The sequence below is a fragment of the Scyliorhinus torazame genome, chromosome 4, assembly GCF_047496885.1.
Source record: "Scyliorhinus torazame isolate Kashiwa2021f chromosome 4, sScyTor2.1, whole genome shotgun sequence".
Lineage (NCBI taxonomy): Eukaryota > Metazoa > Chordata > Chondrichthyes > Carcharhiniformes > Scyliorhinidae > Scyliorhinus > Scyliorhinus torazame.
This window is the reverse complement of record NC_092710.1, coordinates 70,594,567-70,621,803: the sequence shown is the minus strand read 5'-3', so window position 1 is coordinate 70,621,803 and position 27,237 is coordinate 70,594,567. Positions and strand designations below refer to the sequence as shown.

At 45.9% G+C, this 27,237-nt stretch overlaps 1 pseudogene; it reads left to right on the top strand.

The window, feature by feature from the left end:
- LOC140411395 (leupaxin-like) overlaps window positions 1-27,237 on the top strand; it is a 151,235-nt pseudogene that overhangs the window by 28,913 nt on the left and 95,085 nt on the right.

Genomic DNA, 27,237 nt, shown 5'->3' with positions numbered 1-27,237 from the left:
TCCATTCTTTATGTTCGGGCATGAGAGGTGTAACTGCTCATAACAGCAGCCAGCTTATCTTATGCTAAACACGCATCCTGGGAATACTTTCCCTGAATCTCACTGTATTCAACTTTGCAACGGATCCTTAATGCTACACTCAGTAAATGTTTGCTCTGATGTGAATGTCAGTCATGCTCACATCAACTATTGCATAAAGGCTTTGTGTACATATTTGGACGGACGAAGGTTACAAGAATGACAGGAGTTGAGTAGCTCTGGCAGGAACCTAATGCGTCACCTGTGAGTATATTACTGCTGTGTTAGTGCTGCTTAATATCACTTCCATTGGCGATGGAGAGCAGACTGATGAGGCAGCATTCTGTCGCGTTGGATATCTCACGTTTAATGTGGTAAAAGACATACCCAGGCATTTTCCACGTCATTGAGTAGTTGCTAGTGTTGTCGCAGCACCGGTGCGGGCGCCAGGTGTCAAGGGTTCAGTTTCGTTTGGAAGACGTGACGTTCGGACCACAGTGGAAATGTTGTCATTGCAAATAGCTGTGGCAGTATTAAGTTCCTTCAGCCATTTCTTGACATCCGGTGGAGAGAATCAAAGTTGTTGAGGACACATGTCTATGACATCTATGATGCTGGTATATTCAGGAGGAGGTCGAGTTGAATCTCGGCACTTCTGGCTAAAGAGGAAACTTCGTCTTTTGCATGGTTCTGGCATTTTACCGTATCAATGAGCATATCTGTGGAGACACATAAACCGATTCGTTGCTTAACTGTCCATGAACAGTCATAAGTAATGGATGGGTGAGATGTTATGAAGAGGCATGTGATGCAGGGAGCTGCGCGACTCCATAAAGAGGTGCGAGAGAGATAGAGAATGTGGCAGAATTCATAATATGGTGTGGTGCAGGGTGGGGGATTTGGGGGAGGTGTCTTAAAGGAGAGGTAGAGCGGCGATACCACCAAAGAGTCTCTTAACAACGCAATTGCTTCATCATAGCCTCGACTCGAACCTTGCGCATTCAATCCCAAGACCATATTGTATACCGTTTTCTTGGAAATACACACACTCAATACAGCGAGGACACGTCCTATTTTTGGTTGTCCATCATGGCTGGATTTTTAATGAACTAGAATATTGGAAACACATTCCTCGCTTTAGCCTTGGTGACTGACTTTTCATACTGGAGCTTTGCAATGCCATGGCACAGTTTTTGCCTGATGCTCACCAACCCATCACTTTGCTGCCTAAATAAAGAGATTATTAAATAACAATTAAAATGCGCCCTATGTCACATCGACTATATTCCTCGATATACAATTGCATCTTTTGAGACATCCTTCAGGTTCTGGATTTAGTACACTCGGCTAAATCGCTGTCTTTTAAAGCAGACCAAGGCAGGCCAGCAGCACGGTTCGATTCGTGCAGCAATTCATGGTTACGGTGACAAAGGAGGAAAGTTAATTTGGTGAGTATCAGATCAGCCATGGTCTTATTAAATGGTGGAGCAGGCTCGAAGGGCTGAATGTCTTACTCATGTTGCCATTTGTGTTTTTCTTATCGGAAAAAACAATTTTCATGTCAGAAGAGACGCAAGCCAGGAGACAGATGTTTAAGATACTTGAGGTAAAGAATGTTTTCCCTCAAAACAACATATAAGGAACTCGAATTCATCATCTCAAAGGGTGATGGAAGCAGCTTCAGTAATAACACTCAAAACAGAATATAGTAATTACTGGAGTTGCAAATATTATGGCATGAATATTAGGAAAGTTGAGATGCTTGAGAGTAATTGGGTTATTATTACAAAGAGTGACGAAATGCAGGAAGGTTTGGATTTCCTGTAACCATGTAGAATCATTGCATGATGTTACTATCGTCCTGAGATGCAGCCTGATTTTAAGATGCAGAAAAGCTTAATTCATCTATTCGAGATCATTTATTCATGGGTATATATATGAATGCATGTGGCATACCGTATTAGATTAGTCTGATATTTGGAGTTACGCTGTTGCTTTGCGTTGCAGTGGCAATTTATTAAGTGTCAACGTATTTCGAAGCTGCATCAGTTTGATGGACTTTAAAGGTTCAGGGCTCATTAGTTTGAGTTTCTGTATTCCGTTGAGTATTATTTTGATGAGATTCATTAGGCTCCTATTCTGTATCACCTTGCCTGCTAATATCAACAAATAATTCATAGATGTTTATTGCTTTATTGTAAGATTTCTTCCTGTTTATCCTCGGTCTATTCCCTTATTTCCCGTTCTTTTACTTTTGTCGTTACATTTTTGATTCATGGACAATTAATGGACAATGTATTTGGTACATTGGCCTGTGCTTTTAGTTCAAGCAGAGGACTGTGCTAATCTGTACTGGTTAATGCTGGAGTTGTGGACTGACAGGAACCCATGAAAGAGATTGACTGGAACTCGGTTTGAATGATTTGGCTGGCGACCAATGGATTGACCTAAAGGCCTGTGCTCTGCCCAGTAACAGGTGTTGATTGCATCTGACCACACTGGAATGTTTTTCAGAGCTCCAAGGGTTGAGCTTGGTTTCAGCTTTGGGCTTGCGAGGCCCAGGAAGGGACCTGCTACCCTCTCCACTCCGTCTTTCTCCAGAAAGACCGTGTTTCTGAACTGGCAGAGAGCCTGGATGAATCTATATACTGCGACAGCGCAGAACCCACTCACTCACATGGAAGATGGAGGCCTGAATGCGAACATCGAGCAGAAGGTCTAGTTTAATGAGAAATAAAGTGTCTCTTCAGAAAGCCAGCTGCCTGTAAATACTGCTCTTTAAAAAGTTACAGGGGCACTGAATGAACGAATCTACAAAGAAGGCCATTAACAGCTGCAAACCAGAGACTTTAATCAGCAAGCTGCTGTGAAGAAAGTGTGCTAAAAAACCATTATCTGGAGTCAAGACCCTTATAGTTTGACCTACATATCCATACTGATTTTACCATTTTCCACCCTTTGAATTTGTCTTTCTTCTGTGTGCGCTTGGTGTGTGTGATAGCTAAAGTGGAGAGTCGGTATTAGCTTGCCATTCACCAGTTGAGCTGCATTTTTCATGGTAGTCTTTGCTGTCAAATAAACATTAATTGAGTTTAAACTTAAAAACCTGGTGACTGCAATTATTGCACAGCCATGAGCCAAAGGCATCGGGTATTTTTCGAAGACTATTTGGTTAATTATAGTTACTCAGGAATATGTGGGGTCGGAATGGACCATGCACTAGCCCAGAGTGTCGTAATATTATCTATTTTATTGTTACTTGATGTGAGCTCGGCGTCACTGGCTGGGCGAGAAGTTGTTGCCGATTTCGAACTGCCCTTAAACTGAATGGCTTTTTCGACCAACGCTGTGGACCTTGAATACTTCCCTAAAGGATATTTGGGAAGAAGACATGTTTTCACAAGAATAGATAATGGTGTGTTCAGGATTAGATTTTTAATTCCAGATTTCCATGTGATTCAAGTTTCACCAGCTGTCGTGTGAAGGTTCAGAACCCTGGCCCGTGGACTCTGGGTCTCTGAGGTATTAGTCCAGTGGTAATACCACACCCCCGCCGCCTCCCCTGGATGACGGAAGACGCATGTATCTTTCTGACGCACTCGCTTGGAGGGGCAATTTTTATAACGCAGTTCAATTTTGAGCATTCTACAGACGCTTATTCCACTGTATAATTGTTTCACTGAATGGCAGCAAAACACAGTCATATAACAAAGTTCAGTGGAGCAGCTCTGCGAGCGGATCCCAAATTTTGAGAAGGTAATTACTAAGAATTAAAAAGAGCAAACAACAGCAGAAAATTAACGTGAGTTTTAAGAATAGGATTAATGCTACTTGAGGAGCATAATTTCTGGGACAACAGTTCTCAGTTTTCATCTGCGTTATAATGCGGTCAGAATGATCTAGACATGGTGGTTTTCCAATTCTACCGGACGAGGACCTTACTCAGTTGACAACATCTCGTAAAAATGCTGCACAATGATGAACTCACACGTCGGTGATTACATTTTCTGTTGTTTATCATGATTATTGCACAATATTCTGAGCTATGTGCAGTTTTAATATCCCAACTTGCAATCCTCAGATAACTCGATATCATTGTTGATAATTATATGGCTCAAAGATCTTAACAGCTTGTTTTCTCCTACATGTGATTAATCTCCGTCTTGGCTGATTGCAGTCTTCTCAAGGGACGGTTTCTTCATGCTTTAAATAAGGGCATGATTCTATCTATTTACGTGGTGTCAATTGACGGTTTATCATTCATCTGTATTAGCTGGGATTCGCATTTCGCGTGTAACAAACTCATGGAAAAATGTCAAATAATCGAACTAAAGATCTTGAATGCATTTTATGCTATTGAAAAGATTTGTTATCACACCTGGCAGCTTCTGGTGTACCTGGTGAGTCATTGTATACATCTGTAACATGAAGGAATAGTTAGACAATTTTATCCTTTTTGTTTGCATCTCTGTTATCCAATGAACTACGTTTTTTCTTGCAGCTCTTTTAATGCAGCAAGGACACAGTTTTTTTTAACATGTTGCTGACTGGGACTATGTAGGTAAATTGCAACACAAAATTGTTAACAGCAAAATGGATCTCAGGCGTTGTTAATCAGAAGCTGAACCTTTAATTCACATTGAAGTATCAGAGCGGTTAAGTCAGTGCGGAATCAAAAGTCTTCTGCAGTTTTGTATTAATTATTTCACTGAAACATCCGTGTTTAATCCATAATACAGTTTGGGCTCAATTACTATTTAAGTCTGCTTTTCGTCAATTTGCTTTTCTTTGTATAAGTCGATCTTCATCACAGAATTGAGATCATTACATATATTGTTACCAGCTTTGGATGTTTTGATGTTTGAAAAGCATAAAATGTGGCACCAATTGAAGCAAACGACTTGGATTTTCGTTTCAACAACACAGTTAAACTATTGTATTTGTGTCCTACCAGATGCATAAATGTACTTTTTTTTCCTCTTCGCTACAGCGAATTTAGTCACGATCTTGATCTTCTCTCGGGGAAACTGTGGTCTCTCCAAATGTGTCACCTGCTACGTAGTGGCTATGGCAGTGGCGGATCTACTAGTCGTTATACTCGATCTGATATTAAGACATATTCCAGTTGTCTATTGGCTACAATTTATGTTTCTGTGGCATGTTCCCCTGTGTAATATTCATGCTGTCCTCCTTTATTCTGTCACAGACTGCTCGGTTTGGTTCACACTTTCTTTCACCTTTGATAGATTTGTGGCTATTTGCTGTCAGAAATTCAAAATGAAATATTGCACTGCGAAAACGGCGGCTGTAGTACTTGGAACATTGACTGTGCTGTTCTCTTTAAAGAACATTTTTTGGTACTTTTTGTATACAAATATCTGCTCATAAATTACCCTTGGTTTTGTTTCATACCAACTAGTTCACTTTTCTCACAAACATAAGAAACACAACTCCTTTCCAGAGCATCTGAAACTCGTATACTCGTGATATTGTAGTAATATAATACCAGAAATTTAAAGTGGTTGCAGACAATCCATCAGCAATGCTTTGACAGAGCCAGCTCCATGTGGGACCGTGTAATTAACAAAATAGTTCCAAACTGAATCTTAACTCAGGCAAATAGGTCCAACTGACATGACCATGGCTTTGGGGGAGAAAGGAGAGACTGACATTGTACTTAGTTACAGTATTTCACCACTTTGGATTCCGTGAACTGTGGAAACATTGTCCCGGAACATGTGGAGATTTGTTATACGTTTATCCTCTGGTCCAATGGGGCAGCTCCGAGCACCGAAATCGAATCAATCTACACTGAGGTTTTCTTCATTTGTGCCGTCCTGTTTTCTCAAGGGCTTATCTGGGGCTACAGGTGTCCTTTAGTGCCTCAAATGCACCCTCTCAGCAAGAGGAATAAGTGGATGAATCAAATATATCAGCATAATCATGAGGCAGAGAGGATATTGTGAGATATCTTTCGAAAGGCCGTAGTTGTCCGATTTTGAAAAGTATAATCGAATGGAGATTGGGGTAGTTTTAGTTTGTTGTCAATGCAAGTTGCCTTCTCAGTCTTCATTTATGCAGCTGAATGTTTCATTAGTTGCAGGACGCTGTTTTCTCACAAGGATTAATAATGACTGGAGTTTATCAATGTGACAAAACTGCACTGTTTTCATTAATCAAGATGAAATGTAAGGTAATATCAATAGCATGGATGTGTTGCCTGCATTAAAAGTTCATAATACATGCTTGTTCGAATCTGCTGCTTTTAATATTACCATCAGCAAAATAAAATTCCCCATTAATATGCCAAAAATATACTTTACATCAATAGGTCTCGTTTTGTGCAAATCCCGGACCTTTGCCATTTCCTGCAGCATACAAGAACATTCAGGCATTTAATCGCCTTTCGGCGACAACTGTTTCTGAGCTATTTCTAGCTTCTTGAGCTTGAGTTCACGATTTACCATCTGTATCACTGAGCAGCACAAAGGAGTGGAGGAGGTTTCTGAACGGTCGTTGTTTTGAAGTGTCCCGCTCCCCAAGCACAGAGAGTTTACGGGCAGATATTCTCCCTCCAGGGACGTGGAATATCGAAACATGTTGGGGCGGAGAATTTCACATGTACAGAAAAGCGTGGCTGGCACCAGGTGCCCGATGGAATGCCATGCTCGGTGTCTCGATAGCGGCGTCAATGTGTTTTACTCCACATATACAATAAAAGCCTTTGGAATATCATTACAGGGCATGACCAAGTTCTCCAGTTTCTCCGTGATGCTCTGTCTCTGCGAGGGAGAATGATCGAAGGCGGAATTCACTTCAGCATTAAAAAAAAAGGGAAACATGCTGAGGGAGCGAGGCGAAGTAAGACATGTTGCCAGAAGCACCACCGTCGGCTGCCGGCCCTGCCCGCAGTGCTGGCTGGCGGGGGGAAGAGCGTGCCTGCCAGACCAGCGGGAAACACGGTTGGACAGTCAGGGGATTGGGCCATGGGGCCGGCGTGATCCCACCAGGACAGGGGTTTCCAGGCACGGATCACCATTGCTGCTGTTTTCAAGGCAGTCATTTTGATGCACACACCACTGACGGCCGACTGTGGCCAGTGTTTGCGCAGTGTGACTCCCGCCGTTTGTATGACCCAACCTCACTACCCTCGCAACCCAGGCCACTCTCCACCCCAATAACTGCCCCCCCCCCACCCCCACACACACCTGGGCGCCAACCTGTCGAACAGGCCATCATGCGGCCCACCCAAGCAGGACATTCTCAATCACCCCTACAGGAGGTCGCCGGACAGGAGCCGCAGAGCTCATTGCAGCCATGGGTACGGCCAGCAACTGATACCCCTACTAGCAGGGACGGGTGCCGGGGCCTCGCTGTGCTGCGCACAATGTAGACTGTAGGCTGGTGGTGGGCGCGGTGATGGGAGACGAGGGGCTGAGGTTGACATGCGGGGACAGGGGCTGCATTGCAGGCCGGGGCTATAATGTAGCCCACTGGACCTGGTTTAACATGGGGGATACTCAACATGCTAACATGCCTGCCTTTCATTCCCAGGAATTTAATTGAACCAGGAATGGTGGCCTCTGACATCTCGCCGCAGCCATGTTGGACGCAATGTTCTGTACGAACAGGATCTGGTCAGGAAGGACCCTGCAAAGATAAAAAAAAAGGAGACAGTAGGTTGCACATGAGGAACAAGAGCCATCCGGTCATTATGAGAGCCAACGGCCCAACTGGGCGAGGAGCAGGTTGGAAGGAGGTCCCTCATCAAGACTCATGTGTACTGACAGTGCCTGTTATTTGATGACCTGCCGGAGCGGGCATGCTGTCGAAAACTCCTGTTGAGCAGTGGAATCATATGGCATTTCTGACTAATATGTCACACCTGGAACAGCGAGGATATGGGCGTGAATACCCACTCCCAGTCAAGGAGACGGTCATCCTGAACCTTCACGCCACGCTGTTGTTCCAGCCACTAAGTGAGGGCCTGTATAGGATCTCACAGATCCAGCTACACAGGTGCATATGCAGCATTGAGGAGGCCCCACATGTCCGATGGGTACAATACATCAACTTCAATTTGGAATTCGCCCACCAGAATGCCCAAGCAGCAGGATCCGCTGCCATTGCCGGGATTCCCCACATCCACGGGGTGATCACCTGGATGCATGCACCCCTTACGAGCACCACGGGTAACTGACCAGCCTGCAATAGATGCAGTGCCACTCGATGAACTTACAACTGGTGTGTGATCACGAACTGCACATCATCCACGTGGTATTGAAAACATACTTTGGTTCTGTCTTCACAAATGAGGAATTGAATACATACTTTGGTTCTGTCTTCACAAATGGGGACACAAATCAGATCCCAGAAATGTTGGAGAATGAAAGGTTTATCAGAGGGAAGAACTGACAGAGATCAACATTAGTAGAGAAATGGTGCTGGGAAAGTTGATGGGATTGAAGGCGGATAAATCCCCAGGGCCTGAGAAACTGCATCCCAGAATGCTGAAGGAAGTGGCTGTGGAAATAGTTGGTGGTCATATTCCGGGATTCTATAGACTCTGAAACTGCATATTGGAGGGTAGCTCGCGTCACTCCGATATTCAAAAAGGGAGGTAGGGAGAACACAGGGAATTATAGGCCAGGAAGCCAAACATCGGTAGTGGGGAAATACATTATCTTGCTTGAATCCATTATCAAGAACTTTATAGCGGATAATTTCGAAAGCAGTGGCAGGATCCTTCTGAGTCAGCGTGGGGCTATGTGAATGGAAAATCATGCTTGACAATTCTGTTCGAATTTTTTGAAGAGGTAACCAGTACAGTTGACAAACGGGGGCCCATCTAGCTGGTATATTTGGACATTAAGAAGATGTTTGACAAAGACCCGGATACGAGATAATTGTGCAAAATTAAAGCACATGGGATTGGGGGAAATGTATTGAGGTGGATAGAAAACTGGTTGGCAGCGAGGAAACAATGAGTATGGATTAATGGGCCCTTTTCAAATTGGCAGGCAGTAACTAGTGGGGTACCGCAGGGATCGGTGCTGGGACCCCCGCTATTCACAATATATATTAATCATTTGGATGAGGAAACAAAATGCAACATCTCAAAGTTTGCAGATGATGCCAAATTAGGTGGGAAGGTGAATTATGACGAGGGTGCATGGATCCTACAGCAAGATCTGGACAGGTTGGGCAAGTGGGCAAATCATTGGCAGCTGCAGGATAATTTGGATTAATGTGAGGTTATTTACTATGGAACCAGAAACAGGAAGGCAGATTACTACCTGGATGGCTTTAAATTGAATTGTGAGAGGGGAGTGTGCAGCGGGACCTGGGTGTCCTTGTGCACCATTCGCTGAAGGTAAGCATGCAGGTGCAGCAGGCGATAACGAAGGCTCATCGTAGGTTGGCCTTCATTGCGAGAGGTTTCGAGTGTAGAAGAAGGGCTGTGTTGCTGCAATTGTATAGGGCCTTGGTGAGACCATACTTGCAGTATTGTGTGCAGTTTAGGTCTCCTTCTCTGAGGAAGGATGTTCTTGCTCTCGAGGGAGTGCAGCAAAGGTTTACCAGAATGATTCCAGGGATGGCGGGACGGTCATATGAGGAGAGATTGCCTACGTTGGGGTTCAGAAGAATGAGGGGGGATCTCATAGAGACTTATAAAATTCTAACAGGACTAGACAGGGTAGATGCAGGGAAGGTTTTACCAATGATGGGTGTGTCCAGATCCAGATGTCACAATCTGAGGATTCAGGGTAAACCATTTCGGACAGAGAGAAGGAGACATCTCTTCACACGAAGAGTGGTGAGCCTGTGGAATTCATTACCACAGGAAGTAGTTGACGCTAAAACTTTGAATGTTTTAAAGAAGCGGCTGGATATTGCACTCAGGGAGAATGGGATCGAAGTCGATGGGGAGAAAGCAGAATTAGGCTATTGAGTTGGTTGATCAGCCATGATCCTGATGAATTGGTGGAGCCGGCTCGAAGGAACAAAAGGCCTCCTCCTGCTCCTACGTTCTATGTATCTGTCTATGTAGGTCTGTACCCAGTACCCAGGCCACGTGCACGATCCTTTGATCTTGGCACACCTACGATGTGCGCCCCCGGGTGAGGGGTTTGCTCTTGGCCGATAGGGGTTCCAACACAGGCCCTGCTGATGACGTTATCTAAAGACCAACGTGGAGACTCGGTACGACGACGGGCATGCAGCTACCCTAGCCGTGATCGAGGGTGCATCAGCGTTCTAAAGTTGCAGTTCAGCAGCCTGGACCCCTCTGGAGGAGCCCATCCATACAGCGTTAGCAGGGCCTCCCACACTGTGGCGGTCTCGTGAAATCTGCACAATATCACACAGCAGAGGGCCGATGTGTTGGAGGAGGGCGATGAACGCCATGCCTCGTCCGACGATGAGGTTGTGCAGGGAGAGCAGGATGGGTAGGATATGGGGCCCGAGTAGGCATAGGAGTCTGCACAATGTGTGCGCCCGAGCCAGTGAGCAAGGGTAACCACAATCGCCTCCAGGTTCACTGACTAGGGGGCCTAGCCAACAGCCCGAACATCCCACCCCACACATGGATTACCACTCGACCTGTGAGCAAAGTTACGGGGTGCGGGCCCAGGCATGACAGTAAGAAAAGTCTGGACCATGAGATGGAGGATGATGCTGAACCGCTCCACGATCAGCTCTGGTGCTCTGCATCGTTCAACAATGTCTGACTGCTACCACGGAAGAACTGTCCAGATGGTTGATCACCGCATGCGAGCTGGCAAATCCAGCACACAGTCCCAGTGAATTGTTGGCATAAGAACAAAGAACAAAGAAAATTACAGCACAGAAACAGGCCCTTCGGTCCTCCAAGCCTGCACCGATCCAGATCCTTTATCTAAACTACTCTAGTCGCCTATTTTCCAAGGATCTACTTCCCTCTGTTCCCCGCCCGTTCATATACCTGTGTAGATGCATCTTGTATGATGCTACCGTGCCCGTCTCTACCACTTCCCCTGGCAAAGCGTTCCAGGCACTCAACACCCTCCGCGTAAAAAACTTTCCTCGCACATTTCACTTAAACTTTCCCCACCTCACCTTGAAATCGTGACCCCTTGTAATCAACCCCACCCTTGGCAAAACCTTGTTGCTATCCACCCTGTCCATACCTCTCATAATTTTGTAGGCCTCAATCTGGTCCCCCGTCACCCTCCGTCTTTCCAACGAAAACGATTCTAATCTACTCAACCTTTCTTCATAGCTAGCACCCTCCATACCAGGCAACATCCTGGTGAACATCCTCTGCACCCTCTCTAATGCATCCACATCCTTTTGGTAATGTGGCGACCAGAACTGCACGCAGTATTCCAAATGTGGCCTAACCACACATTTTCTCAGGGACATGCCTGTCCTGCACTCGAATCAATCTTTCCTTAAAAGACTCCCACATTTGAAATGTGGATTTACCCTTAAACAGCTGCTCCAAATCCACATTCCCTAGCTCCTGCCGAATTTTGTTAGAGTTGGCCTTTCCCCGATTTAGCAATCTTCCTTTAGGACCACTCTTGTCTTTGTCCATGAGTATTCTAATACTTACGGAATTTTGATCACTATTCCGAAAGTAATCACCGACTGAAACTTCAACCACCTGGCTGGGATCATTCCCCAATAACAGGTCCAGTATGGCCCCTTCCCGAGTGGGACTATTTACATACTGCTCCAAAACGATCTCCTGGATGTTCCTGACCAATTCTGCTCCATCTACGCCTCCAACGCTACATGAGTCCCATTCAATGTTGGGAAAGTTAAAATCTCCCATCTCCCATCTCCTACATTTTTCTATAATCTGTCTACATATTTGTACCTCTACATCACGCTCGCTTTTGGGAGGCCTGTAGTAAAGTCCCAACAATGTTACTGCACTATACCTATTTCTTAGCTCTACCCATATTGCCTCAGTGCTCGAATCCTCCATCGTGCCCTCCTTAATCACAGCTGTGATATCATCTCTGACCAGTAATGCAACTCCTCCACCCCTTTTATCTCCCTCTCTATCCCTCCTGAAGCATCTATACCCTGGGATATTTAGTTTCCAGTCTTGCCCTTCCCTCAACCAAGTCTCAGTAATACCAATAATATCATATTCCGAGGTACTAATCCAAGCCCTAAATTCATCTGCCTTACCTGCTACACTTATCGCCTTAAAACAAATGCACCTCAGACCACCTGTCCCTTTGAGTTCATCATCTCTTCCCTATCTACTCTTCCCCTTAGTCACATTGAGTTTATTATCTAGTCCCTGACTGGCTTTAGTTGCTGCCTCTTTACTGACCTCTAACGTCCTACACTGGTTCCCATCGCCCTGCCACATTAGTTTAAAACGTCCCCAACAGTGTTAGCAAAAGCACCCCCAAGGACATTGGTTCCAGTCCTGCCCAGGTGTAGGCCATCCGATTTGTAATTGTCCCGCCGACCCCAGAACCGGTTCCAATTTCCCCAAAAATCTGAACCCCTCCATCCCGCACCATCTCTCAAGCTACGTTTTCAATCTGACTATTTTTGAATTTCTCCTCTGACTGTCTCGTGGCACTGGAAGCAATCCTGAGATTACTATCTTTGAGGTCCTACTTTTTAACTTATCTCCTAACTCCCTGAATTCTGATTTAGGTCCTCATCCCGTTTTTTTGAACCTATATCGTTGGTGCCTATATGCACCACGACAACTGGCTGTTCACTCTCCCCCTTCAGTATGTCCTGCAGCCGATCTGAGACATCCCTGTCCCGTGCACCCGGGAGGGGTCAGACCATTCGGGAGTCTCGTTTTCGACCACAGAAACGCCTGTCTACTCCCCTTACGATTGAATCCCCTATGACTATAGCCCTGCCAGTCATTTTCCCACCCTCCTGTGCAGCAGAACCAGCCATGGTGCCATGAGCCTGGCTACTACTGCCTACCCCTGGTGAGTCATCTCCCCCAACAGTATCCAAAACGGTATACCTGATTTGGAGGGAGATGACCGCAGTGGACACCTGCACTGCCTTCCTGCTCTTTCTCTGATTTTTGGTCACCCATTCCCTGTCTCCCTCACCAATCCTAATCTGCGGTGTGACCAATTCACTGAACGTGCTATCCACGACCTCGTCAGCATCGCGGATGCTTGAAAGTGAATCCATCTGCAGCTCCAGAGCCGTCATACGGTGTTACAGGAGCTGCAGCTGGACACATTTCCCGCACATGAAGGAGTCAGGGGAATTGACCGCATCGCTGAGCTCCCACATTGAACACGAGGAGCATAACACGGGTCTGGGAACGCCTGCCATTTTTACACTTTACCTTAACTGATTACAAATATAATATCAAATAATGAATAAGCGAGAGGAATACAAATTTTACTTACCGATCACAATACTTACCAACACACGAAGAGTTAAATTTCTCCCAGCTACTGCTAATTGGAGCAGGTCCCTTACCAGCCAATCAGGCCACTGCTTTGCTGTGATGTCACTCTTCAAGGAAGGTTTTTAAAGATTTAAAGAGGTAAACTTACCTTCCCGACAGACCCCTGGCCAATGCTCCTGACGAAAATCTGAAGGCCGCTTCTCCGGTAGCTGTGTCCCCACCGCTCTTCTCATGCTCTTTTACTCGGTGTCCCCGCCGCTCTCGTCGTGCCCTTTCAATGTGCCCCCTCCGCTCTTCTCGTGCTCTTTCACAGTGTCCCCGCCGCTCTCCTCGCGCTCTCTCACTGTGTCCGCGCTGCTCTCCTCGCCCTATTTTATCCTCTGTCACCGCCGCTCTCCTCGCGCTCTTTCACCATGTCCCCGCCGCTCTCCTCGCGCTCGTTCAGAAGGTGGAGCTGGGGACGTGGTGCGGAGAGGGCGCAGTTGGGGTTGTGAGGGATGGGGAGGGACAGGTATCTGGGCGAATTGCGGTGTCTTACCTGAAGACCCCTGCCCATGCCAACTTCCAACGACCACCCATTACTCCTTCCCCCACCCCAGCGCCCCCTCTACAGGCAGCCCATCCAATGCCTTTCACCCTTCTGAAAGGGCACCGAGGGAGTTTGGACCGTTTGTGCACAGGTATTTCTTTTGAACGTAACAGGTGAAAATCAAAAGTAACGGTTTGTGCCCTCGCCCCTAACGCTGTCCTGTGTGCTGCACGCGTGCCAACTTAACTGTGTCTACCTTTCTGGCCACCCGGGCCCTAAGGCTACGTCTACGTAATTACCCAGGTGATACATTATGGATGGAGGCTTTCTGCTGCGATTCCTGTCCTGTGACCGGACGCCCCTTTGGCAGCCATCCTCTGGAGCGACCGGGGCCACATGGTCCCGGCAGTCACTCAGATGTCCCAGGTTGCGTGGTGCCACCCTGTCCTGTCCGCTTCCCACTTGAGGCACCAGAAACAGGAAGACCATTAAATAGTTTCTCCCATTTTCCGCCCCGCCCACTGTAAATTCCGCGGCAGGCGGGAAAACTCGCCCCTTATTGGCTTTGGGCCCTCTTGCCAGACCGACTGGGGATGTGAGAGGAGAGGCAGCCAGTCAGCAGTTCTCAGTGGGAAGTACCACGTCAGCCACCCAGTCGTCACGAAATAACCAGCTGCACCAATGGTGAGTTTAATCTCAATCATTTTAAAGCCATTTCTGTCGTCAGATCTTCTTTCCTCAAATCCCTGGTTCAGCACAGGGCTAAATAGCTGTTTTTTAAAGCAGACCAAGGCAGGCCAGCAGCACGGTTCACTTCCCGTACCAGCCCCCCCCCCCCCCCGAACAGGCGCCGGAATGTGGCGACTAGGGGATTTTCACAGTAACTTCATTTGAAGCCTACTTGTAACAATAAGCGCTTTTCATTTCAATTTGGTTTTGTCGAGAGATTAGACTGGAGGAGCTACATCAATACAATCACTATTCATCTGAGTACTCTGCAGTGTGCAGCTAGGTTCCTGACTCCTCAAGATATGTCTGTTAACTGCACGACAGAAGTCTTCAAGTTCCTGTTAGGATATTGATGGACGACCTTTCGTCTGCCCTGAGTCTCCCTTATTAATCCCCGTCCGGCTGCTTGCTTTGATCTAAAGTCTTCAGGTTAGCTGCTCCGATGTTCCTTTGTGATTTGGGATTTCTGATAAACTACAGATTTTAGGCACAGCTAGAACTCCCCAGTTGGGCTGGGCTAAAACTCCCACGTTAGGTTCCATGGCAGAACCTGTGAATTCCATTGAAATAATGGACAAGCAGACAATGGGTGGATGTGGAATTTTCAGCCTTCTCCTATCGTGGCGTATGGTTGGTGAGGCCAGTTAGATGCGTTCAGGAAAGAAGGCGGGTCTTCTGGAGAGTTCCATTTTTTGTTCGGTTCTGTAAATGAAGCCAGCGGGTAAAGAGCGTGAAGGGTGTCTCAGTTCTTCTTTCTCTCGCTGCCAGACTTTTTCGAAGAGGCTGTCTGGCTGAATCTGTGAAGATTCTATTGTTTAAAGGGAGCACAGACAATCACCAGAACTGCGAAAGAGACCTTGAATGTAAAAGTGCAAGCCGTTTCCCCAAAGGTCAATAACCTTCGAACTGTTGATGTCAGGAGCTGGGAAGAGCTCAAAACTGAAACTTAAACTGAGAATAACGTACAGCCAGAATAACGTACAGCCAGAATTCCAGGTAAAGTTCAGATAAAGGAAATAAAATCTGAGTTTACTCAGGCAGGCTGAAAGCATTGCACAGGGAGGTGGTATCTCCATTTTGTGGTAGAAGAACAGAGGTCTACTGATCTGAGCACCCTGTGTACTGCACCATCTGGTGGCCCGCGTCGAGGGCAGCACTGATCTCAACACGAAAGAGAAAATGCTGGAAAATCTCAGCAAGTCTGGCAGCATCTGTAGGGAGAGAAAAGACTAACGTTTCGAGTCCGATGACTCTTTGTCAAAACTGATCACAACACCTTGGATCTTGCTCCATCTGGTGGCCGAAAAGCGGAATCGCGCCGACCTGGAATTATTCAGGTGAAATGCCATCGGGTGTTCGAAGGACGGGATGGAGCCAACCTGAACCTCTTGAGTAACTGTATTTTCCAGAGGCTGCAACCACAGCACTGAAGACTCATCACAAACCGACACTTTAATCCCCGTTTTTCTTATCCCCTCCAACCCTTAGCTGTTGTCTGTCTTGTGTGTGTCTGGGTAGAGGACGGGACAGAGTTTTGAGATGAGGTAGACTGATAGACGATTGTTCTGTTACCACTTTATACATATTCACCGATTCCTCTTTTTATTAATGCACAATCTGTTAAAGTTTAAGTTATACATCTGGCGGCTGTAACTCATTTGAGAAGTCACTGGTTAAAAACCTTGGTTCATTCACTTATGTTGGGACTTCGGGGTCTGTGGGATTGGACTTGACTGTGCACTCGCCCAGGGTGCCGTAAGATATGGTAGACTACTCGTCACTTCTTTGGATTTGTTCAGCTGCAAGAACACTCAATAAACTCGACATCATCTTCAGCATCCATGCTCTGCACTACAAGTACATTGTGAATACGATGTGTACCATATTAAAAGAAAGTTCGTCAAGGCTTCTTCGACATACTGTACAGAATTTAGGAAAGGACAGTAGGGCCACAAATCAATACTATCTACCCAACTTACTGTGCTGTAAAACCTCAAACAGTAGAAATCCAAAGGTAGATTGGGGGTCAGGCACACATTCAATTACAGCACCAGGAACAAGTCCTGAAAATAACCTAAACATATCTCGAGGAATAGAAAACGGGGTCTGGGGCAGGTGTAATCTGGGCTTCATAACTCCGATATGACCACACTTGGAGCTAATATGGGGCAGCACGATGGCACAGAGCCACGGATTCAGATTCAATTCCGACCAAGGGTGACAGTGTATCGTGTTTGCATACTGTCGCCGTGTCTGCGGGGGTTTTGCTCAAGGTGCTCTGGTTTCCTCCCACCATCCATAAATGTGGCGGTGAGGTTTCATAGATTTCATAGAATTTACAGTGCAGAAGGAGACCATTCGGCCCATCGAGTCTGCACCGGCTCTTGGAAAGAGCACCCTACCCAAGCCCACACCTCCACCCTATCCCCATAACCCCACCCAACACTAAGGGCAATTTTGGACACTAAGGACAATTTAACATGGCCAATCCACCTAACCTGCACATCTTTGGACTGTGGGAGGAAACCGGAGCACCCGGAGGAAACCCACGCACACACGGGGAGGACGTGCAGACTCCGCACAGACAGTGACCCAAGCCGGGAATCGAACCTGGGACCCTGGAGCTGTGAAGCAATTGTGCTATCCACTATGCTACCGTGCTGCCCACATTGACTATGAGGTAGATTGACTATGCTAAAATTGTCCCTTAGTGTCCAATCATGTGCAAGTTGGGTGGGGTTACCGGGATGGGGCGGGGGAGTGGGACTGGGTAGGATCCTCTTTAAGAGGGTGGGCAGCATGTTTGCACAGTGGGTAGCACTGTTGCTTCACAGATCCATGCTCCAAGGTTCGATTCCCGGCTTTGGTCCCTGTCTGTGTGGAGTCTGCATGTTCTCCTCGTGTCTGCATGGGGTTTCTCCGGGTGCTCCGGATTCCTCCTACAGGTCCCGAAAAACGGGCTGTTACGTAATTTGGACAATCTGAATAATCCCTCTGTGTACCAGGACATGCGCCAGTATGTGGTACTCGGGGTTTTTCACAGTAACTTCATTGCAGTGTTAATGTAAGCCTACTTGTCACAGTAAAGATTATTAAATAAATGCAGACTCGTTGAATGCACTATAGAGATTCTATTCTATGAAGTGCTCGGGATACCATAATTTAGGAAGAATATACTGGTATGAGAGGGAGCCCACTTAACATAGAACCATACAATCATAGAACTTACAGTGCAGAAGGAGGCTAGTCGGCCCATCGAAACTGCACCGGCCCTCGGAAAGGCACCCTACCCAAGCCCACACCTCCACCCGGTCCCCATAACCCCACCCAACCTTTCTGGACACTAAGGGTAATTTAGCATGGCTAATCCACCGAACCTGCAAATCTTTCGACTGTGCGAGGAAACCGGGGCAACCAGAGGAAACCCACGCACACACGGGAGAATGTGCAGACTCCGCACAGACAGTGACCCAGTAGGGAATTGAACCTGGGACCCTGGCGATGTGAAGCTACAGTGCTAACCACTGTGCTACCGTGCTGTCAGTAATGAGGGATCATAATTTAAGCTCAGGAGCAGAAGGTTTTGAGGCGATTTGAGGAAAGGTTTTGACAATCATTTTATGGTTACTTTTAATACCAGATATTTTATTCAACTCCAATTTCACCATCTGTCGTGATGAGATTCGAACCCCAGGTCAAGAGCATGATGCTGTGATTCTGAATTGCTAGTCAGTGACAATTCCGTGTGCAACTATGGACATATTTCACGCCACGGGATCAAAATCATATCTAAAGCAAGATAGGTCAAACTTCACCGCATGGACTCCCACTTCGCCTGCAAAGATGACCCACAATCTCCTCAAGGGGAACCAAGAGGCAAATAAATAATTTGACCTTGCTAGTGATATGCACATCCTGAGATTGAGGAGCACAGTGAGGATATTGATACAGTATTTCCACTGAGCATCACCATTTACAATGGCTGGTTCATTTACTGCTCCAGCCTTACGCCTGCCTGATATTCGAACTCATTTCATTTTTTGTTATTTCAGTATGATTCAGGTGGGTTCTCGGGCTATCATGTGCACCATGCTGAGTCCAACGTCAGCAGCCAAGCACCTGGAAGATATGATTACCAACCTGGCTGGCGTAAGTGTCTTACCGTACAAGAGATGTTAAAGAGCAACTGATTGATAATGTTCGAGGAGATTGTGGGGACAATTTTACATTTGTGTACAGTGTGGTCCAGGTCTAATTGAACATTCATTGTGTTTCAATACTTCAACCGAGCAGGAAATCATGCGGAGCACATTGGAGGTATCACAGGAGAAAATGTAGTGATTTTTATTCTTATGATCTGGGAGAATGTGTACGTTCTGTGCTAACACTTCCACCTTCAAATGTTTCCAAACTCTAAGCCCATAAAGAAGATGACGTACAATGGGTCTATCAGGCTTATCGTCCATTATATGCAGCGGTAGACCTTTCATTCAATTATAATCTATTGAACCGTTCAAATGCTTTCTTTGCATCGCTGTTCGGGGCGAGTTTGCAGCTGAAACTACCTTTAATTCCAGCATTTCACGAATTCCCAGATGTTGTAAGTCAAGTCCTGCACTCCTGATAATTTTTACATCGTCCCGGTTGAATCGAGATGTTCACATGTATCTTGTACTTTGGTAAGCACAAATACCTTAACGTCCCGCTTTTATCCTGCAGCTCCTCAGCCCCACTGAATCTACAAATATCTCCCTAGATCCGGCACCAGAAGTAGCATCAAATGGAACAGAGAGCTTGCTAGATGGCATGCTGGGGAACTTGGAGTCTGACCTACAGCGACTTTGAGTCAGCACCGATGCTAAGGAGTCTGCAGTTCCTGCAAGAAATGCATCGTTGGGACAGTACGTCCTACTACTGAGAACAGTGGTTTCGGAATGTGGGAAGTCTTATGTTGTTGCAATCATTTTAACGTCGGCTCGTACAGAAAATGACATTTAACTGATATGACTGTTCATCTTTTGGGGAACACTCTTATTTGTAAATAATAAGCTGACAACATAGCCTAAAGAATTGCAGAAGACGATATTAGAGCACTGAGAAATATCACCTCCTAACCTCTGAAAATTCTTCCAAGATGCTTCAGAACGAAAACCAAATGAAAATTGTCCAGCGGACACAACAGTGGCAAATGGAATTTAACTCTGAATAGTGTGAGGTGATACATATTGGAAGGACTAACAAGGCAAGGGAATAGACAATGAATGCTACTGCGCTAGGCAGTGCAGAAGATCAGGCGGATCTTGATGTGCATGTGCAAAGATCTTGAAGACAGCATGACAGGTGGATAAGATGGTTACGAAGGCATATGAATTACTTGCCTTAATTGCCAAGGCATATAATATAAGAACGTTGAGATCATGATGGGGCTGTGTAAAACCTGTTTCGGCAACAGCTAGCCTATTGTGTGCAGTTCTGGTCTCCTCACTATAGGAAGAATGTGATTGCATCCGAAAGGGTGCAGCGCAGAGGAGTTTAACCAGGATGTTTCCTGATTTGGAGTGTTTCAGCTATGAAGAGAAGGTAGTTACATTGGGGTTGATTTCCTTAGAGCAGAGAAGGCTGAGGGGGACCTCATTGAGGTCTACAACACTATGAGGGATATAGACAGGATAGATATAAATAACATTTTCCTCTTTGTTAATGGGCCAATAACCAGGGGGCATAGATTTAAGGTGAGTGTAAGAGATTTAGAGGGGGTTTGAGGAAAACGCTTTTCACCCAGAGGGTGATGGGAATCTAGAACTCACTGCCTGAAAGGGTGGTGGAGGCGGGAACCATCACAACATTTATGAAACACATAGATGAGCTCTTGAAAAGCAACAGCACAACAGGCTACGGACCAAGTGCTGAAAAATGGGATTAGAATAAACAGGGTGTTGATGACTGGCAGAGACACGATAGACCGAAAAGCCCCTTTCTGTGCTTCAAAACTTTATGACTCTACCACATTAGAGTAAGATTTATGAGAAAGAGTAATCAAAAGCTGGGGGTGGAATTAATCGTTCGAATTCGCGATAATGGCAGATAACAGCAATTCCTCGGATTGCTAGACACAAGAGATGGATCACCGAAGCTGTCGTCGCCACAGTAGGATGGAAAGCCAGTGTTGGGAGGGCAAATACTTATGGAAGAGGTTGAAGGCATTCCAGAAGGAAAGTTAAGACCAATAGATTTATTTGCCCGCTTTACTAGTGTTCAATTTTAAAATATACACGAGGAGTTTAGACTGGTCTTCTTATTTTGCCCATTTACTGTTTATATTTCCTTCTGGGAAGGGAGGGTTTGGGAACAAGTATGTGTATTTTCTTAATCAAGGTGATACTTAGCCGTTACTTAGCCAGTTTCGAACAATTGGCACAGCAATGACGAGTGAAGAAGACTGGGTCTGATTGAAGCACAGGCAACATATATGATCACCTCAACCTTGCAGAATTATGGATGAGTTGGATCTTATGGAGGGCTCAATTTGTTAGCCTCAGAGAGCAGCATTGAAGTAGTCGAGATTGGTATATTTCGACTTTGTGTAATTGAGAAACGTGGTTCCGAGACACAGGATGAAATGGATATTTGCGATAACGGTTAATTGCAATGGTGGTGTAAGATAAATGATAGCAAGAGAATGAAATAGCTGACATTTATAATGCAAAACAGCTGATATCAATCCTGCTGGTCATTGATGGTTTAAAATAGGCAAGAAGAAGTCAGAACTTGTTTTACATCTCGAAGGACATTTATGTATGCTGTGGACACGCACTTTTTAATTAGATGAGTGTGAAGTTATTTGAACCAGCATTTCTAAGGCATTATATTATTAATCAGGACCCGTAACAAATCCATCTTGAGTCACTAATTTAAAGATAATTGCATCCTAATATTTGATACCTGGGAATGGTGTTCTGGACTGGAGACTGTTCTGATGGACTCTTCCAAATCACCCATCTCAGAGGGATTTCATGGACACAATACAGAACGGATGATATTTTCCGCTAACTTTATTTAAATGGAAATTAAATCAGGAATACAATCGAGATGGTATTATAGGAAACCTTTCCAAAAGCATGCGTAGTGGATGGGCGCTGGCTAACAGACATGGTTGATTAGACTAGTGCCAGGTATGGGAGAGTTGTCTTAAGCACAAAGGTTGGAGGAGTTAGGTTTGTATCCGCTGGAGTTTAGACGTGGAAGAGGCGACTGATTTAAAATATTTAACATCCCGAGGGGTATTGATAGGTTGTGTGTGTGTGGAGAGGATGATTCGTCGTGTGGGAAAATCCAGAACTTGGGGGGTCACTGTTTAAAATAAAGGGTTTACCATTTCCGGCAGAGATAAGGTGAAATGTATTCTCTCAGAGGGGCATGAGTCACTGGAACGGCCTTTCTCAAAAGGGAGTGGAAGCAGAATCTTTGAACATTTTTGACATATTTTGATATTATCAGGGGGGGGGGGGGGCTGTTATCGGGGTCAGTGGGAAGGCGAGGTCGAGGTTACAATCAAATTAGTTGTGGTCTAATGAATGGGCAGCATGCACGGGGTGTGGGGGTGCGTGGCCTATCCCTGTTCATGATTGATATGTTTGTATGTATGCATTGTCTGCTGATGTAATATCTGTTGGGAATTACAGATTGTCACGGCGATGGGCTTGACCTGGAACCCGAAACACTTTATCTGTGCTCACTACAAAGAATAAATTGGATGGAAAGGATTTTGCGAACGTGATGGCCGAGCATATTGCCACGAGGACTACCACAATCTCTTTTCTCCAGGCTGCGCCGACTGCAGAGGTCCTATTCGTGATGTGAGCCCTTGAAGAATAACTGGAATTGCTATCTAATGCATATAGATGGTCACATACTTTGTTTTTTCTTAAGGCTGGTATAATCTACATAACGGCGGGATTTTCCATCAGTTCCCAGTGATATTGCCTCCGGGAAACCCGCAGACGTGGGTACATTGCCGGTGGGACTACAGAATCCTGCCACCAGCGAATGGCTGGGGAACTCGACCCAACCTATTAAGAGCTTTATGATAACATTGAGTTAAACACTTTATTTGGAACCACGCAACATACAGAGGAAAAGGGAGGTGCTGTGGAGGGGACTGGGTGGGGCGTTGTGGGCTTGTGCAAAATTATAAGTGACTCCACGCGCAAGAGATAAATTCAAGTTGATACCACTGAATATCAATATGGTGGATAATGCCCCATTGCCCACTCTCAATCATCATTCTACCCCATTAATCCTTCTACCAAAGGAGGCCTTGTTTGCAGTGAGCAGCATCCCTGCCTCTGCATACGGAGCCCCAGGTTCGTGTCCCGCCCCAGGAACGCGATGTACGTGGGAGGTGCGTTCATAATACGGACAAATATGCCTCCTATCAACCTAAACAACCCTTCCATGGCACGTGTCAGCACAGTGCTACAGCGGTCGGCACTACTGCCTCACAGCGACATGGACCTTGACATAAAGGAAGCATGTGACGGTGTTATGGCATGAAGGAACCCGAACTCAACTGGAGTCAATGGGAAGCAGGATGAAAAGCCTCGGCTGGTTTGGGTCATACCTGGCAAGAGGAAGATGTTGTGGTGGTTGGAGATCAATCCTCTCAGCTGCAGGTCATCACTGCAGGAGTTCTTCAGGGTCGTGTCATAGGCCCAACCCTCTTCAGCTGCTTCATTAATGACCTCCCTTCCATTCTAAGGTCAGATGTGTGGATGTCTGCGGCGAACAGCAAAATGTTTACCACCATTTGCGACTCCTCAGATAATGAAGCAGTCCGTGCCCAAATGCAGCAAGACCTGGACAATAACCATGCTTGGGCTGGCAAGTGGCAAGTTACATTCGCGCCACACAAGTGCAAAGTAATGAATATCACCTCCAAGAGAGAAGAGAGTATCTAACTATAGCCCTTGACATTCAATGGTATTACCATCGCCGAACCCCCCACAAACAAATCCTGGGGGTTACCATTGATCAGAAAGTGAACTGGAATAGCCATATTTATGCTGTGGCTACCAGGACAGATCAAAAGCTAGGAATCCTATGGTGAGTGACTCACCTCCTGACACCCCCCTCCCCACCCCAAAGGTCTGGCCACGATCTACAAGGCATACGTCAGGACTGTGATGGAAAACTCTCCACTTGCCTGGATGAGTGCAGCTTCAACGACACTCAAGAAGCTCGACACCTTCTAGGATAAAGCAACCCGCTTGATTAATCCCCCTTCCACAACCATTCAACCCCTCCACCACCGCCAGTAGCAACAGCAATTAACGACTTGACACTGTTAATTATGAAGCAGTTGCCTCACCTAAGTTGTAAACTGGTCTAAGGCCGATTTTAATAAGATCATATATGATTTCGCCAGAACAGACTAGGAGCAGACACTTTTAGGTAAATCTGTGACAGAACAGTGGGATGCATTCAAGAGGGAATCCGGAGAGTGTAGGGCCAATATGTTCCAAGCAATAAAACGGGCGAGACCAAAAGATCTAGTGACACTGATATTGAGGGATATGTTGCATTGGATAAGGAGAAAAACGGAGGCTTATGGTAGATATTGAGGGCTCAAAACAGCAGATAGTGGCATACAGAATGTGCAAGAGGATGCGTAAAATGGAAATTAGGAGAGTAAAAAGTCGACTTGAAAGAATACTTGTAGGTAAAGTAGAAGAAAATCTTGAGTTGTTTTACAAGTATATTAGGGGTAAAAGGATAACGAGGGAAATAATAGAGCCCACTAAAGACCACAATAGAAACTTGTGTCTGGAGATGGAGGATCTAGGTCGGATTCTGAATGAATACTTCGTGTCAGTGTTCAATCATGAAAAAGACAGTGTGGTTTTAGTATTGAGGGAGAAGGACTACAAGAACATCAAACAGATTAACGTAGTCAGGGAGGACAGTCTGAGTGGTCTGGCAGGTTTAGAAATAGACAAATTTCCAGGACCAGATGAAATGTATCCCCCGCTGCTGATTGAGGCCAGGGAGGAAATAATAGGGGCGCTGGCAATTATTTTAAATCCTCTCTGGCCATAGGAGAGGGGCCAGAGGACTGGGTGATAGCCAATGTGGTACCATTATACAAGATGGGAGGAAGGGATAAACAAGGAAACTTCAGAGCAGCCAGCCTAACCTCAGTGCTGGGGAAGCTATTGGGAGAAATTCGGAGTCATGAATAATCTGCATTTGGAGAGGCAGGTACTAATCAAGAACAGTCGCCATGGTTTCGTTCAGGGGAGTTCATGTATGACCAATTTGATCAGAGAATTTACATTGCAGAAGGAGGCCATTCGGCCCATCGAGTCTGTACCGGCCCTTGGAAAGGGCACCCTACCTAAGCCCACATCTCCACCGCATCCCCACACTTCTGCCCTACCCCGTAACACCAACTAACCTTTTCTGGACACTAAGAGCAATTTAGCATAGCAAATGCACCTAACCTGCACATCTTTGGACTTTGGGAGGAAATCGGGTTACCCGGAGGAAACCCACGCAGATACGGGGAGAATGTGCAGACACCGTACAGACAGTGACCCAAGTTAGGAATCGAACCTGGGACCTAAGAGCTGTGATGCAACTGTGCTAACCACCGTGCAGCCGTGCTGCCCTTAATTGAAATTTTCGAAGAGGTGCCCAGGTGCAGTTGAGGGAAATGCATTTGACAAAGTCTACTTGAACTTCAGCAAGGATTTTGATAAGGCCGACATGAGAGACTGATAGCGAAGGCAAGAGCCCATGGGATTCAAGGAGGTTTGGCAAATTGGATCCAATATTGGCCGAGTAGCAGGAAGCAGAGGGTAATGGTTGAGGTTTGTTTTTCTGTCAGGAAAACTGGGTCTTGTGGGGTGCCGCGGGCATCATTTGCGGCTCGTGCTGTTTGTGGTTTAATTAAATAGTTTAGATATGAATTTAAGAGGATTGATTAATAAGTTTGCGATGATAAGATAATTGGTGGGGTGGTAAATAGTGAGTAGAATATTCTTCGATTACCGGAGGGTAGAGACGAGCATGTCAGATGGACTGATCAGTGGCAAATGTAATTCAATCCGGATAAGTGCGTGGTGATGAATTTCGACAGGACAATGCAGACAAAGGGAAACTATATATTAAACAGCAGGATCCTGGGATGCACCGAGGATCAGGGCAATTTTGTGTGCATGTACACCGGTCTGTTAAGATAGCAGAGCAGGTGGATACAATGGTAAAGAAGGCATATGGTATGCTTGTCTTTGTTAGCCGTGGCATGGAGTTTAAGAGCATGGAGCTCATGTTGGAACTGTATAAAACGTTGGTTCGGCCACTTATAGAGTATTGTGTTCAGTTCTGGAAACCACATGATAGATGGATGTGATCGCGCTGTTGGGGTACAGAGATTTATCAGGATATTGCCTAGAGAGTGTTAGTTATGAAGAGATTGGATAGATTTAGATTGTTTTCTTTGGAACAGAGGAGACTGAGGGTGACATGATTGAGATGCATACAGTTGAGAGTGGCAGAGATGGAGTAGAGAGGACGGTAGAAGGGTCAATTAGCGGGGGGACATAGATTGAAGGTAAGGGGCAGGAGGATTAGAAAGGATCAGAGGAAAAACTCTTCATCCAGATGAAGGTAGGAGTTTGCAATTCGCTGCCTCAAAGAGGTGTTGAAGCAGCGATCCTCATAACATTTACGAAGGATGTAGATGTGCACTGGTGATCTGTCATACACGACTATAGGCCAAGTGTTGTAAAATGGTATTAGAATGTTTAGGTAGTTGTTTTTGAGCAGTAAAGACGCGATGGGCCAAAGGGACATTTCTGTGCTGTATGACTCAATGACTCTATGACCTTTCTTCATATGTCAAAGAATCAAATACTGTTTTCGTTCACTTTGCAGAAAGTGCTCACAGCCCTGGATGAAACCTGGCATTCCGGAACATTTCTTCTATGTCCAATGCGATGACGTATTTGAAAACGAGGGTTGGTTTTTCAGAGCTACCTCATGGGTTACCCCCAAACCGTTGGGCGTGCTCCTTCCAAATGTGGATTCATTTCGTGAACAATATCAAACTCCAACCTTTCACACAGCCTAGAAATGTACACTTGCACAATTTTAACAGGTTTATCTTTTTCAAAATACTTTCAACGTTTTTACATTTTTATAACAATACTTCCCCACTCAACCGTCCCCCTCAATTCCCCCCCCCCCCCCCCCACCCCAATTGCTCCTTGACAGAAACCAGGTCACCAAAATGTAAAACAAACAATCAACATCTCTAGTGGAAGCCCTCATCCGCCCCTCTCAGAGCAAATGTCACCTTTTCCAAAATACAGGAACTCCAGTAGTTCCCCCAGCCAGGCCGAGGCACAGGGGGGAGAAGTTCACCTCCACCCAAACAGAATATGCCTGTGAGCAATCAATTAAGCGAAGGTTAAAATGTTTGCTCCCGCTCCCGTCTGTCGATCCGACAGGTATGACAGCCCGAAAATTGCCTTCAGGGGCCCTGGCTCCAGTTCCACGTGCA